The sequence below is a fragment of the Hylobates moloch genome, unplaced genomic scaffold (assembly GCF_009828535.3).
Source record: "Hylobates moloch isolate HMO894 unplaced genomic scaffold, HMol_V3 SCAFFOLD_1, whole genome shotgun sequence".
Classification (NCBI taxonomy): Eukaryota; Metazoa; Chordata; class Mammalia; order Primates; family Hylobatidae; genus Hylobates; species Hylobates moloch.
Window position 1 is genome coordinate 67422819 of NW_026652276.1, and position 14474 is coordinate 67437292.

The 14474-nt window shown below is 39.0% G+C and overlaps 1 non-coding gene across 1 annotated transcript; it reads right to left on the reverse strand.

The window, feature by feature from the left end:
* Positions 1-6927: 6927 nt before the first annotated feature.
* LOC116809799 (U6 spliceosomal RNA) lies at positions 6928-7036 on the reverse strand. The gene has a single exon (XR_004369984.1). It is a non-coding gene; the product is annotated as a U6 spliceosomal RNA (small nuclear RNA).
* Positions 7037-14474: the final 7438 nt, after the last annotated feature.

Consider the following 14474-nt stretch of genomic DNA (forward strand, 5'->3'; position numbering starts at 1 on the left):
GACACAGAGTCAAACCATATCATTCTCCAATCAAAAGACATATAGTAGCTGAATGGATGAAAAAATAAAACCCAGTGATCTGTTGCCTACAAGAAACACACTTCACCTGTAAAGACACACATAGACTGAAAGATAAGGAGATGGAAAAAGATATTCCATGCCAATGGAAACCAAAAAAGAACAGAAGTAACTATATTTACATCAGACAAGATAAATCCCAAGATAAAAGCTATAACAAGAGGCAAAGAAGGTCACTACCTAATGATAAAGGGGTCAACTCAGCAAGAGGATATGACTATTGTAACTATAGATGCACCCAATATTGGAGCACCCAAATACATGAAGCAAATATTACCAGAGCTAAAGAGAGAGAGAGATCTCAATACAATAATAGCTGGAGACTTCAACACCACACTTTCAGCATTGAACAAAACTTCCAGACAGAAAATCAACAAAGAAACATTGGACTTAATCTGCACTGTTGAGCAAACTGACTTAGTAGATATTTACAGAACATTTCATCCAATGGCTGCAGTACACATTCCTTTCCTCAGCACATGGATCATTCTCAAGAATAGACCATATGTAGGTCACAAAACAAGTCCAAAAACATTTCTCCCAAAATTGAAATAATATCAAGCATCTTCTCTGACCACAGTGGAATAAAACTAGAAATCAATAATAAGAGGATACTAGGCCTCGGGAAACCGAGGTGGGTGGACCACTTGAGCCCTGGGGTTCAAGACCAGCCCGGGCAACATGGCGAAACCCCATCTCTACTAAAAATACAACAAATTAGCTGTGCACGGCGGCACATGCCAGTATTCTCAGCTACTCGGGAGGCTGAGGTGGATCACCTGAGCCTGGAATTTGAAGCTGCAATGAGCTGAAATTGTGCCACTACACTCCAGCCTGGGTGACAGGAGTAAGACCCTATCTCAAAAAACAAAAAGAGGAATTTTTGAAACTATACAAATATGTGGAAACTAAACAATATGCTCCTGAATGACTACTGGGTCAATGAAGAAATTAAGAAGAAAATTGAAAAATTTCTTGAAACAAATGACAATGGAAGCATAACACGTCAAACCCTATGGGATACAGTGATACAGTGAAAGCAGTACTAAGAGGGAAGTTTATACCTGTAAGTGCCCACGTCAAAAAAGAAGAAAAACTTCAAATAAACCACCTAATAATGTCTTTAAAAGAAATAGAAAAGCAAGAGCAAACCAAACCCAAAATTAGTAGAAGAAATAATAAAGATTAGAGCAGAATAAATGAAATTGAAATGAACAAAATATACAAAAGATCAATGAAACAAAAAGTTGTTTTTTTTTAAGTTAAAGAAAATTGACAAACCTCTAGCCAAACTAAGAAAAACAGAGAGAAGACTGAAATAAATAAAACTGGAGATGAAACAGGAGACATTGCAACTGACACCACAGAAATTCAAAGGATCATTAGTGGCTACTATGAGCAACTATATGCCAATAAATTGGAAAATGTACAAGAAATGGACAAATTTCTAGACACATACAACCTACCAAGATTGAACCATGAAGAAATCCAAAACCTGAACAGGTCAATAACAAGTAATGAGAGCAAAGCCATAATAAAGAGGCTTCCAGCAAAGAAAAGCCCAGAACCCAAGGCTTCACTGCTGAGTTCTACCAAACATTTGAAGAAGAACTAACACCAATCTTACTGCAATTAATCTGAAAAATAGAGGAGGAGGGAATACTTCCAAATTTATTCTATGAGGCCAGTATTACTCTGATACCAAAATCAGACAAAGACATATCAAAAAAAGAAAACTACACGCCGATATCTCTGATGAATATTGAGGCGAAAATCCTCAACAAAATAATAGAAAATACAATTCAAGAATACATTAAAAACATAATTCATCACGACCATGTGGGCTTTATCTGAGGGATGCAAGGTTGGCTCAACATGTACAAATCAAACAATGTGATACATCATATTAATAGAATGAAAGACAAAAAACATATGATTATTTCAATTGATGCTGAAAAAGCATTTGATAAAAAGTCAACACCCCTTCATGATTAAAACAAATAAACAAAAAAAGCTCTTGAAAAACTGGGTATAGAAAGAACATACCTGCTGAGTGCAATGGCTAATACCTGTGATCCCAGGACTTTGAAAGTCCAGGGTAGGCAGATTGCTTGGGCCCAGAAATTCGTGACCAGCTTGGGCAACATGACAAGACCTTCTCTACAAAAAATACAAAAAATTAGCCAGGTGTTATGGCACATGCCTTTGGTCCCAGCTACTTGGGAGGCTGAGGCAGGAGGATCACCTGAGCCTGGGAGGTTAAGGCTGCTGTGAGCCATGATCACACCACTGCACTCCAGCCTAAGACCCTGTCTCAAAAAAACACACACAAAAAAAGAAGGAGCATACCTCAACATAATAAAAGCAATGTGCAACAGACTTACGGCCAGTATCATACTGAATGGAGAAAAACTGGAAGACTTTCTCAAAGATCTGTAACATGACAAGGATATCCACTGTCACCACTGTTATTCAACATAGTACTGGAAGTCCTAGCTGGAGCAATCAGACAAGAGAAAGAAAGAAAGGGCATCCAAATTGGAAAGGAAGAAGTCAAATTATCCTTGTTTGCAGATATAATCTTATGTTTGGAAAAACCTAAGATTCCACTAAAAAACCTTTCAGAATTGATAAATTCAGTAAAGTTGCAGGATACAAAATCAGCATACAAAAATCAGTAGCATATTTATATGCCAACAGTGAACAATCTGAAAAAGAAATCAAGAAAGTAATCCCATTTACAGCCAGGCACGGTGGCTCATACCTGTAATCCCAGCACTTTGGGAGGCCAAGGCGGGAGTATCATTTGAGGTCAGGAGTTCGAGACCAGCCTGGCCAACATAAGGAAACCCCGTCTCTACTAAAAATACAAAATTAACCAGATGTGGTGGCGCATGCCTGTAATTCCACCTACTCGGAGGCTGAGGCAGGAGAATCGCTTGAACCCGGGAGGCGGAGGTTGTGGGTGAGCCGAGATCTCGCCATTGCACTCCAACTCCGTCTCAAAAAAAAAAAAAAAAAAAAAAAAAAATGTCCTCAACATCATTGATCATCAGAGAAATGCAAATCAGAACTATAATGAGATATCATTTTACCCCAGTTAAAATGGCTTTTATCCAAATGACTGCAATAAATGCTGGTGAGGATGTAGAGAAAAGGGAATTCTTGTACACTGTCGGGGGTAGTAAACTAGTACAACCACTATGGAGAACAGTTTGGAGGTTCCTCAAAAACTAAAAATAAAACTACCATATGATCCAGCAATCCAAATCCTATGTATATACCTAAAAGAAAGGAAATCAGTATGTCAAAGAGATATCTGCAGTCCCATGTTTATTGCAGCACTATTCACAATAGCCAAGATTTGAAAGCCACCTAAGTGTACATCAGCAGATAAATGGATAAAGAAAATGTGGTACCTATACACAATGGAGTACTATTCAGCCAGAAAAAAGAACAAGATCCTGTCATGTGCAACAACATGGATGGAACTCCAGGCACAGAAAGACAAATATCACATGTTTTCACTTATCCATGGAAGCTAAAAGTCAAAACAATTGAACTCATGAAGGTAGAGAGTAGAAGGATAGTTACCAGAGGTTGGAAAGGATAGTAGGGGGAAGTGGGGATGGTTATTGGGTACAAAAAAATAGTTAGAAAGAATGAATAAGACCTAGTATTTGATGGCACAACAGGATGACTATAGTAAAAAATAATTTAAATGTACATTTTTAAATAATTAAGAGAGTATAATCAGACTGTTTGACACACAAAGAATAAATGCTTGAGGTGATGGACACCCCATTTATCTTGATGTGATTATTTCATATTGCATGCCTGTATCAAAATACCTTATATAACCCATAAATATTAATATCTACTATGTACCCACAAAAATTAAAAATAATAATTTTGTTTTAGAAAAAGATGGATTAAAGAGTTAAATGTTAAGACCTCAAACTATAAAAATCCTAGAAGAAAACCTAGGAAATACCCTCCTAGGCATCAGCCTAGACAATTTATAACTAAGTCCTCAAAAGCAATTGCAACAAAAGCAAAAATTGACAAGTGAGACCTAATTAAATTTAAGAGCTTCCACACAGCAAAAGAAACTACTAATAGAGTAAACAGACAACCTACAGAATAGGAGATAAAATATTTGCAAACTATGCATCCAGCAAAGGGCTAATATCCAGATTCTATAAGGAACTTAATGCAACAAGAGTAAAACAAGTAACTGAATTAAAAAGTGAGCAAGGGACATGAACAAACACTTTTGAAAAGAAGATATACAAGGGGCCAAAGTAATCTGAGCTATTCTAATGATTGACAGTAAAAGCATTACTGAAAAGAAAAGGATACTTATTGCCATCTAATTCAAGTGCTTCTGATCCAGCTGCCATGTCTGCTTTTGTGTATCTCAGACAGAGACCAAAAACAGAAAAACACGGGCTTAGAGTCTGGTTTAGCCTACAGTTGAGAAGAAAAGCTAGAATTTGGGACAAAGAACTAAGAAGACATGCCATGCAGGAATTTTTAGGACGTTCCAGGAGCTGTAATCCAAAGAGTTTGCAGCTAGGAAGCTGCCACTACTTCACCTGCCCTTGGACACTGGCCCTACCCACTACCCACTAGACTCTGCACTGTTAGCCCTGTGAATAATTTTTTTCTTTTCTTTTCTTTTCTTTTTTCTTTTTTCTTTGAGATGGAGTCTTGCTTTGTCACCCGGGCTGGAGTACAGTGGTGCGGTCTTGGCTCACTGCAACCTCTGCCTCCTGGATTCAAGCAATTCTCTGCCTCAGCCTCCCAAGTAGCTGGGATTACAGGCACCCGCCGCCACACCCGGCTAATTTTTGCATTTTTAGTAGAGATGGGGTTTCACCATCTTGGCCAGGCTGGTTTTGAACTCCTGACCTTGTGATCAACCCACCTCAGGCTCCCAAAGCGCTGGGATTACAGGCATGACCCACTGCACCGGGCCAGTGAACAATTTCTTAATGATGCCTTGATCTTTGCGTTATTGCTCAGGAGTTAAAGCTGCAAGTGGCAGCATCTGATTGGCTGAGCTCAGCCCCCAAGCTCCTCATGCTAACTCCTCAGGGATGGAGAAATCGGTACCCTCCTCTTGAAATTCTGTAGTGAGAGGGAGGCCTTTTCTCACCAAGATTTATGCAATAGAAGACTCACCCAACAGAGAAATAAAGTTTGGATGCTCAGTAGCCAAGGGAACTAACAAACATCCACCATAGTGAAATATGAAATTGAAGCATCGGAAGCTAAAACCCAAAATGCCTAGAACTGCTTTTCAGGTTGAAATGGTCTAGGAAATTTAGGGACACTTCACTGATTCAGATAGGAACAATTTCAAATTTATTTACATTTCAACTGAGCAGGGCAGGACTGGGAAATACCTTATAGGGGGTACTTCCATGAAAAAAAGTCACATTTCACATAAGGAGCCTAGGAAAAGCAGAAGCAACTCTGAGGACTCAGGAGCTGGCTGGGAGGAGCAGCCAGGCAGCTGTGCACATGGGCACAGTATAGTTAGGACTCTGGGTCCACCTGCTGGCGCAGTTTTTCTTCAACTTTTCTTTCACTGTGGATGGCCCCCATTTCCCAGCAGTGTGGCAATGAGCAAAAAATACAAGCCTAATGTGAGTTCCCTGCATGACAGTGAAAGAGGGGGTGATTAATCAAGAAGACAATTCTTCATGGGTCGGGATGGGGACCTGGCAGCTCTGGGAGTGCTTTTCATTTAGGGACACACAAAACACTTCAGCACTGAGGAACAGAATTTCTGTGATTCTGAGACTGGATGCACAATTGACACCAGGGCTCTTAGGGGTCTCCACCTCATCCTTAGGGCCAAGACAGCAGACAGACACCTGCTAAAGCTGTGGCCCTGTGAAGCCCTTCTTGGCCCATGTGTCATCCTTCCTCCCTCTTTCCCACAACCCTCTTCTACGGACTTTGTCAGCAGAGAGGCTGCCTGGGCAGCTCTGCTGTCCTTGCTGTGTCTCTCATGGCCTTTGACCACAGTTTCTCTCTTGCCCAACACTTGTATGTACCACCTGATTGGTTGCATTTTATCACTGCTTCCTAGGTTTCTCATGCTTTCCTTCTCCAGTTTAAAAGTTGAGCACTTTTTTCTACCTGCCCCTTTTGGTTTCATGTTAGGGTTTCCTGTGGCTGTGCCCCACAACTCAGAGATGTACCCAGGATGATGTCAAACAAGTTGAGGTTATTGCTTGGAGACTGACTTACTGCTAAACAATGTCAATAAATGTCTTTGGGGTTGCTACACACAGATGTCCTTGGCTGTCAGTATCATGGAATCTCTCATTATGGCAGTGATGCTATGGGCAAGGCCCCCCTAGATCTCACCACCTTTATTCAAGAGACAAGCTGAACCCAACCAACTTTCTTAGAAATATAATTTAGCAGTGTTTTTTTTTAATTAGGTTTAATTAAATTCAGTAAAATGTATGTATCTTAAGTGTAAAGCTCAGAGAATTTTTATGGACATGTGTCCCCATATACCCAGATCCAGGTATACACACGTAAATGAAGTTTGACAGCGTGAGTCAATTAGAGCTAATTTCTACATTTAGGGGGAAAACACCTAAGACAGTGATTCTCAAACTTTCATGTGCTTCTGGATCACCTAGAGGGCTTATTAAAACACAGATTGCTATTCCCAGGTAATATTAATGCTGCTGGTTCAGGAACCACACTTAGGGAATCCCAGGGCTCAGGACTGCTAGGAAGCGCTAAACTGTCTCCAATTCATAGTCATGCAAAGAAGGAAACCCCATTAGCAAAATAATTTTATTTATTAATTTTTCTTTTTAAAATATGCAATGTGTCATGAATTTGTGTGTCATCCTTCCATAGGGGCCATGCTAATCTTCTTTGTATTGTTCCAATTTTTTAGTATATGTGCTGCCCAAGAGAACACAATTTTAGTAAAAATGAATTGGCCATATACTTAGCTGAGGATCTTTACATGCTAGCCTTCTATTTTCTGACCCAGAATTTTCTGAGTGGGTCTTGGTTGCCAGCAAAGGAGTCCACAAAGTTATAAGCATAGATTGCCTCAGAACAATGCCCTTTTGAGACTACTTTCCAATGAATTAATCAGTGCTGAGTACCTGAAGAGCTTGAAAGGATCAATATGCTTTTAAAGCCCGGAAGACTCATCATACCCTTTTAACAGTCAGAGCAGGGGTATTGGTAAATTGCTCTGAGATCCTCAGAGGGAGATTAACCAGCCAGCACTTATTGTTAGGGCATTTAAAGCATTTTATTTTAAGTAATACATTTAATAAATGTAAAACTAGCCACCTAAAATATGTACTTTTTTGTTTTATATTCATTCTGTGAACATAGAAAGCTTCATAATTTTCCAGATTTTCCTACCATGATCATATATTGCTCTTATAATCAGAAAAAACAAACCGCAAAACAAACAAAAAAAATAATCCAGGGCAACTCACCCCTCTTGCTGCCTCTATTTAGTTAAACAAGGTGTATTTAATGAAGATTTTCTATATTGCAAGATATTTACTCTTTTTTTTTTGAGATGGAGTCTCACTCTGTCACCCAGGCTGGGGTGCAATGGCATGATCTCAGCTCACTGCAACCTCCTTCTCCCAGGTTCAAGCGATTCTCCTGTGTCAGCCTCCCGAGTAGCTGAGATTATAGGTGCCGGCCACCACACCTGGCTATTTTTTGTATTTTTAGAGACAGGGTTTCACCATGTTGGCCAGGCTGGTCTTGAACTCCTGACCTCAGGTGATCTTTGCATCTCGGCCTCTCAAAATGCTGGGACTATGGGCATAAGCCACTGCGCACAACCTGATATTCACCTTTTTTTCCCTACAAACACACATGTACATCAAAGATTCCATGGGCTGTTTTTCACTACTATTTAAATCTACAATGTACAAGAAATAAGATTTTTTGAACAATAGCCTTTTAATGTATCATCTTATATGTATATTGTTTCTTTTTAAAAAAGTAGCATTAGAGGTGGGGCAGCTTTTGAGAACAAAGTTTTTTTTTAAAGAAAAAGTAAGCCATTTTCACTGTGGAGCAAATAAACAGGAATTCGGATCCCCCTGATTTGTTTTAATTTCTTTGTGTTTACTTAGCGTGGGCTCATCTAGCCAGTGGTTGTTCTGTGAGCAAATAGTCTGGCAACACTTTCTTTAGAAAGAAAATGCACTTGCAGATGGATTTGCACCGTCTACTCTGTCTCCTATGCCTCCAAGGCTGACGGCAAGTGACCAAAATGAAAAACTATGACCCAGTGGTTTCACAAGTCTTCATCTTACACAGGGCGGGACCACGGCTTCTTCCACATCTTTCCATGGCTATGGCCACAGGCATCAGCAATATGGAAAGTAGACTCAACTTTGACCACATGGGCACAATCCTGAAAGTGAGACCAGTTGGGAACAATCTGTCCCGGGAGGCAGTCATGCCTCTTTCCATTCCTATGGAACTTCAGGGCAAAAGCCAACAGGCAGCTGCTTCTACTTTTTAAAAACTGCAATTCATCCGTCTAGTGTTTGGTTATCCTCCTTTAAACCTAAACAAAAATCTCAAAAAAGAGTCATGTGTTTTTAGAATAGGAAGTGAAATAGAGTAGTCCTGAATGATCCACCTGTCTCCCATTTAGAATTCCTTGTTCATGTGTCCCTGAAATGACATTTACCTGGCTCCTCTTGGGGCCAGTGGATTGTGGCCCTCCAGGCAGCGGCCACTGGGAAAGAGCATGTCTCCCACTGGGCTGGAGTCTGCACCAGGCCTTAACTCCCAGGGCTTCAGGAGCAAGTCAGAAGAAGTCCCATCCTTCTTCTACAGGATGGTACTTCTGGTATCTGAAGACTGTTATTTCATCTGCTTTGCATCTTGTGTTATTTCAGAACAAGCCTTTTAAAGGCTCTCAACTGTTCTTCAAATTACGTGGTTGTCTCTCTTCTCATCCTCCTCCAGGGCTTTCCAGCCCATCGAAGTGCTGAGTACATACTCTATTTTGATGGGCGCTGAGGAGACAACTCAAAAATTATAATCTTCCATAATTAAGACACACTACTTTAGCGATGGAGTCTCATCTTTGAAAGTTTTATGATAGCCTTGCCATTTTACCAGCTCAAAATGAACTTGACATCAGCTAATCTCATGTCAACTTCCTAACTCAGGGTCTTTAAAAATTTTTTTTATTTTTTCATATTTTCTTTTTTCAAAGCAAGATATGGAGTGGGAAGACTTGGAGTCCCTAATCCATGAACTTCCGTTAAACTGTCTTATGTCCAGGCATTTGAGCCTGAATATAAGACTTTATATTTGCCTGGTTAAATGGTGAAGAAAAAAACTGCTTCTCAGGGAAGTTAGGCATTTCATGTAGTAACTGAGTAACTGAGGTTTTAGCATATCATTCATTGATGGCATATCAACACCTTTTCCATCTCAACTCTATCATTCAAAAATTATTAGCATGGGCCAGGCACGGTGGCTCATGTCTGTAATCCCAGCACTTTGGGAGGCCGAGGCAGGCAGATCACCTAAGGTCTGGAGTTCGAGACCAGCCTGACCAACATGGAGAAACCCCATCTCTACTAAAAGTACAAAATTACCCTGGCGTGGTGGCACATGCCTGTAATCCCAGCTACTCTGGAGGCTGAGGCAGGAGAATCGCTTGAACCCGGGAGGCGGAGGTTGTGGTGAGCCGAGATTGTGCCATTGCACTCCAGCCTGGGCAGCAAGAGTGAAACTCTGTCTCAAAAAAAAAAAAAAAATTATTAGCATGAAAATAAAACAAAAATAAAAAAAACTTGCATGTGTCAGGCATTGTTTAAGTGTTTTTTGTAAATTAACTCATGTAATCCTCTTAACAACTTTATAAGACAGGTGTTATCATCAATATTTTAAGACTGAAGAAGCTGAGACACATAGAAGTTAATTACATGCCCAAAGTCACACAGGTAATATAATAAATGAAAGAGCTAGGATTCAAACCCAGCAGTCTGACTCCAGAAGAGGTGTGCTTAAGCACTATGCCTCTCAAAGCAAACCTTCCAGTTTTTTGTCATCTGTAGATTCGATTAAAGTGTCTTTTATTTATTTATTTAATTTATTTATTTATTTATTTATTTATTCGAGATAGGGCCTCACTCTGTAGCCCAGGCTGCAGTGCAGTGGCGTGATCTCTACTCACTGCACTCTCAACCTCCTAGGCTCAAGCAATCCTCCCACCTCAGTTTCCTGAGTAGCTGGGACCACAGATGCACGCCACCATGCCCCCAGTAAATTTTTGAAGTTTTTGCAGACATGGGGTTTCACTGTGTTGCCCAAGCTGGTTTCAAACTCCTGGACTCAAGCGATCCGCCTGCCTCAGCATCCCAAAGTGCTGGGATTAAAGGTGTGAGCCATTATGCCCAGCCTAAAATGTCTTTTATTTTTAAGAGGATACTAGTTTATTTATTCAGTACTTGCTGATTCCCAGGCCTTATGGTTGGCACTGCGTACATGACACACAGAACAGATGTGGGGAAGATTGGGCACAGGGTGATTTCAGTTGTGACTGAGAGAAACATGACTCAAACTAGAGTAAGCCAAAAAGCGGAGTTATTGGCTCATATGTCCAAACTATAAGAGGAATAGATTTTGGTTTAGAGGCAATTGAATCTAGAGATAAAGATGCTGCGGTGAGGGGGATGGGTGAAATTTGTTACCAGTACAAGATGAGGAAAAGCCTGATTTTCATAAAATCATAAAATCAGCTAAAGAGCCAGGCTCACCACGAGCAAGAACCAGGACAGCTTTAGGGATCCAAGGAGCATGAGATTCACTCAAGGCATCTTTGCTAGACTGAATCAACACTAATAATTTTTTTTCTCTCCTTGTGTTCTTTCACTCAAGATTAATGAGGTACATCTGCACACTAGTAGAATGGCTAAAATTAAAATGACTGACCATACCAAGTGTTGATGAGTATGTAGAGGAACAGGAACTCTCATATACCGTTGGTAGAAATGTAAAATAGCACAACCTTTTTGCAAAACAGCTTAGTTGTTTCTTAAGAAGTTAGACATGCTTTTATTGTCTGACCCAACCATTCTACTACTAGGTATTTATGTAAGAGAAATGGAAACATACGTGCATAGTAAGACTTGAATATGAATGTTCACAGAACTTTGTTCATGATAGCCCCAAACTGGAAACAATCCAAATACCCATCAGAAACTGAATGGATAAACTAGGATATCTATGCAATAAATTACTACTCAGCAATAAAAAGGTGTGAAGTACTGACATACACAATGATGTGGATGAATGTCAAAATAATTATGCTGAATGAAAGAGGCCAGACCAAAAAGATTGCATACTGTATGATTTCATGTATATCAAATTCTAAACAATGCAAACTAATCTGTAGTGACAGAAAGGAGATCAGTGGTTTTCAGGGGTTGGGGAGTGCTGGAGGAAAAAATTACAAATGAACACAAAGAAGTTTCTGGGGCCTGGCGTGGTGGCTTATGCCTGTAATTCCAGCATTTTGGGAGGCCAAGGTGGGTGGATCACTTAAGGTCAGGAGTTCAAGACCAGCCTGGCCAACATGGTGAAACCCCGTCTCTACTAAAACAAAAATTAACCAAGCATGCTGGCATGCGCCTGTAGTCCCAGCTACTTGGGAGGCTGAGGCATAAGAATCACTGGAACCCAGGAGGCAGAGGTTGCAGTGAGCTGAGATCGTGCCATTGCACTCCAGCCTGGGCAACAGAGCAAGACTGCATCTCAAAAAAAAAAAAAAAAAAGAAACCTTTTTGGGGTGATGAATATGTTTATTACCTTGATTGTGGTGATGGCTTCACAGGTATACACATATGTCTAAATGTATCAAATTCTACACTTAAAATATGCATAGTCAACCAGGTGTCAATTATATCTCAAAAAAGCTGCTAAAAAGGTTTTTAATACACTGTTCAAAATGTTTTCTACAGTCTCCATTACAGAATTGGAAAAGTGATGACTACTATCCCTCTCCTCTTTCAGTCAGCACCCAGTCTTAAGGTAATACTTTCTTGGAAATCATATTATAGCGTGCTCATGTGCAGTGTCCTCTTCATGGTTTACATTATACAGAAATAGTTTGCTTTTCTATTGAAATAATTATTAAATGTGTGCTAATTTCTTAATGAGCCTTTGGTAAATTAGTCTTTGAAGGTGTTGACTTTGGTGGATTTTAAATGCCTTTGGGGAATACAATATTTGATTAATGGTTTCATATAGCCCAACGCATTTTTACATGGGAAACTGGTAAATCAGTAAATTCACTAGAACTTTTTCATTTGTAAAGGGTTTTTACATTTGTAGGAACATTAAAAATCATTAGGAAACATTAGAAATCATCTGCTTCAACTGTGACATTAGTCTACAGTTATTTGACTAGGTTTTTTTTTTTTTAATTTATGATATAATGAATTTTAAAACGATCTTGTTGGGCAATGACACACCCCCTAGAAATAAATAGTGATAACAATCTTGTCAGATCGTAAAATTTGTCTGAATGGTTTCTGCTTCTACAATCTCTGATTTATTCAGTGTAGAGATCCTCCTTTTTCACAGGTAAAAAAGGATGGGAAAGATATGGTTGTCACTTGCCTGATGGTGCCTTTCTGAAGTCAGCTGGGTTTTCCTTTTCTTTTCTTTCTTTCTCTCTTTAATTTCTTTTCTTTTCAACATGGGAAACTTTACTTTTAAAACTTTCTGAGTGATTTTAAAAAATATTTAATTGACAAAGATTGTATATATTCAAGGTGTACAATGTGATGATTTGTTATGCATTGTGTAAGGATTGCCAAAATCAAATTAATTAACATATCCACCACCACCCATGCTGTACCTTAGATAACCAAAACTTTTTCATCTTATAACTGAACATTTGTACCCTTTGACCAACAGCTATTTCTTCACCAAGTTCTGGACAAGGATTTTGTAAACATGGTGGCCTCGGGGAGGCTCCCATATCCTTTTTGTATTGATGAGCCATTATGCAGAGTAATCATGTTGGTATGATCCTAGCCTTTGGTCTGTTTTTTAATTGGTAAGGAACAACAACAAACATATAACCATGATAAATTTCCACCAATCAGATAAACATTATTTAAATAGCAGTAGTTGTCAAAAGTATTTTAAACAATCTAAAAATTAAGACATCTAGTTTATTTCAGTAGCAATTTGGGCACATGTTCAATTTATTTTTCTATCACTTTTTGGGACAACTGGCTAACCTTTTGCAATAAAATACAAAATAAAATAATGTGAGAGTTCTAAAGCATACCTAACACAAAAATTTATTTTAGACATATGGAAAGTTTAAAAACCAAAAAAGTACTAGAATAAAATATATGAATGTGGATTATATTCTTTTATGGCAAAGACTCAACGCATATCCCATATTCCCTGTGAGAAAAGCTCTTTCTGTACATGCCCCTCTCAAGATAAGCCCCTTGTATCTTGTGACTTCCATACTCCCTGGCCACAGCTCATTTGTTGGGAGATGGGTGGAGACAGGAACTTGACCCCTGGACGAGCCAATCTACTAGATGAACTGTGTGAATCAGCTTCTGTTTCCCACAAATTGAAATTGGGGCACAGAGATACTAGTCCACTTGTCAGTGGTTTTGGAACTGAGGTGGCTACATCAGAGTGCTGTGTATGGATAAACAACTTATCAAAGAGGAGGAAAGGAGAATGAAGCAGTTGCTTAGAGAGAAGCAGAGAGGAGAGAGAAGGCAAGCTTAGAGAAATGGATAAAGATGTTTTGATTCTGGACAAGGTTTCAATTCCTGGTTCCCAGTATCTCATGAAGCCTGGCTAAATTTTCTACATCTGGGTTCCAGTTCAAATTCCCTGTATCATAATTAATTTCCCTTTAATTAACCCTGCTTCTATGTCTTGCAAACAAAAAAGCCTAGACTGAAGCAATAATCTTGGCAAAATACCAAGTATGATATTACACACAGAACCCCTAAAAAATGTTTCTTAAAAATCTGTTCTCATACAAATGAAAAATGTCTTTATCTAAAAAAAATCATAAACAGTATTAAACTGAAAGAACAACTGCGGACAGAGAACTACACATATATGAAAAAGAGCTACATTTTTTAAAATCATTGAAAATTCATACAAAAAGGTAAATATTCTAATAGAAAAATCATCCAATGTCTTAAATAGGCCATTCCTAATAGAAGAAATACAAACAACCAATTTATATATAAAATGTTTGGATGCAAAATAAACAATAAAGAAATATTAGTTTTGGTCAAGCAGATAGGCAAAGTCTTCTACCTGCTCTCCTACTTCTAATATTTTAAAAAATGTATTTT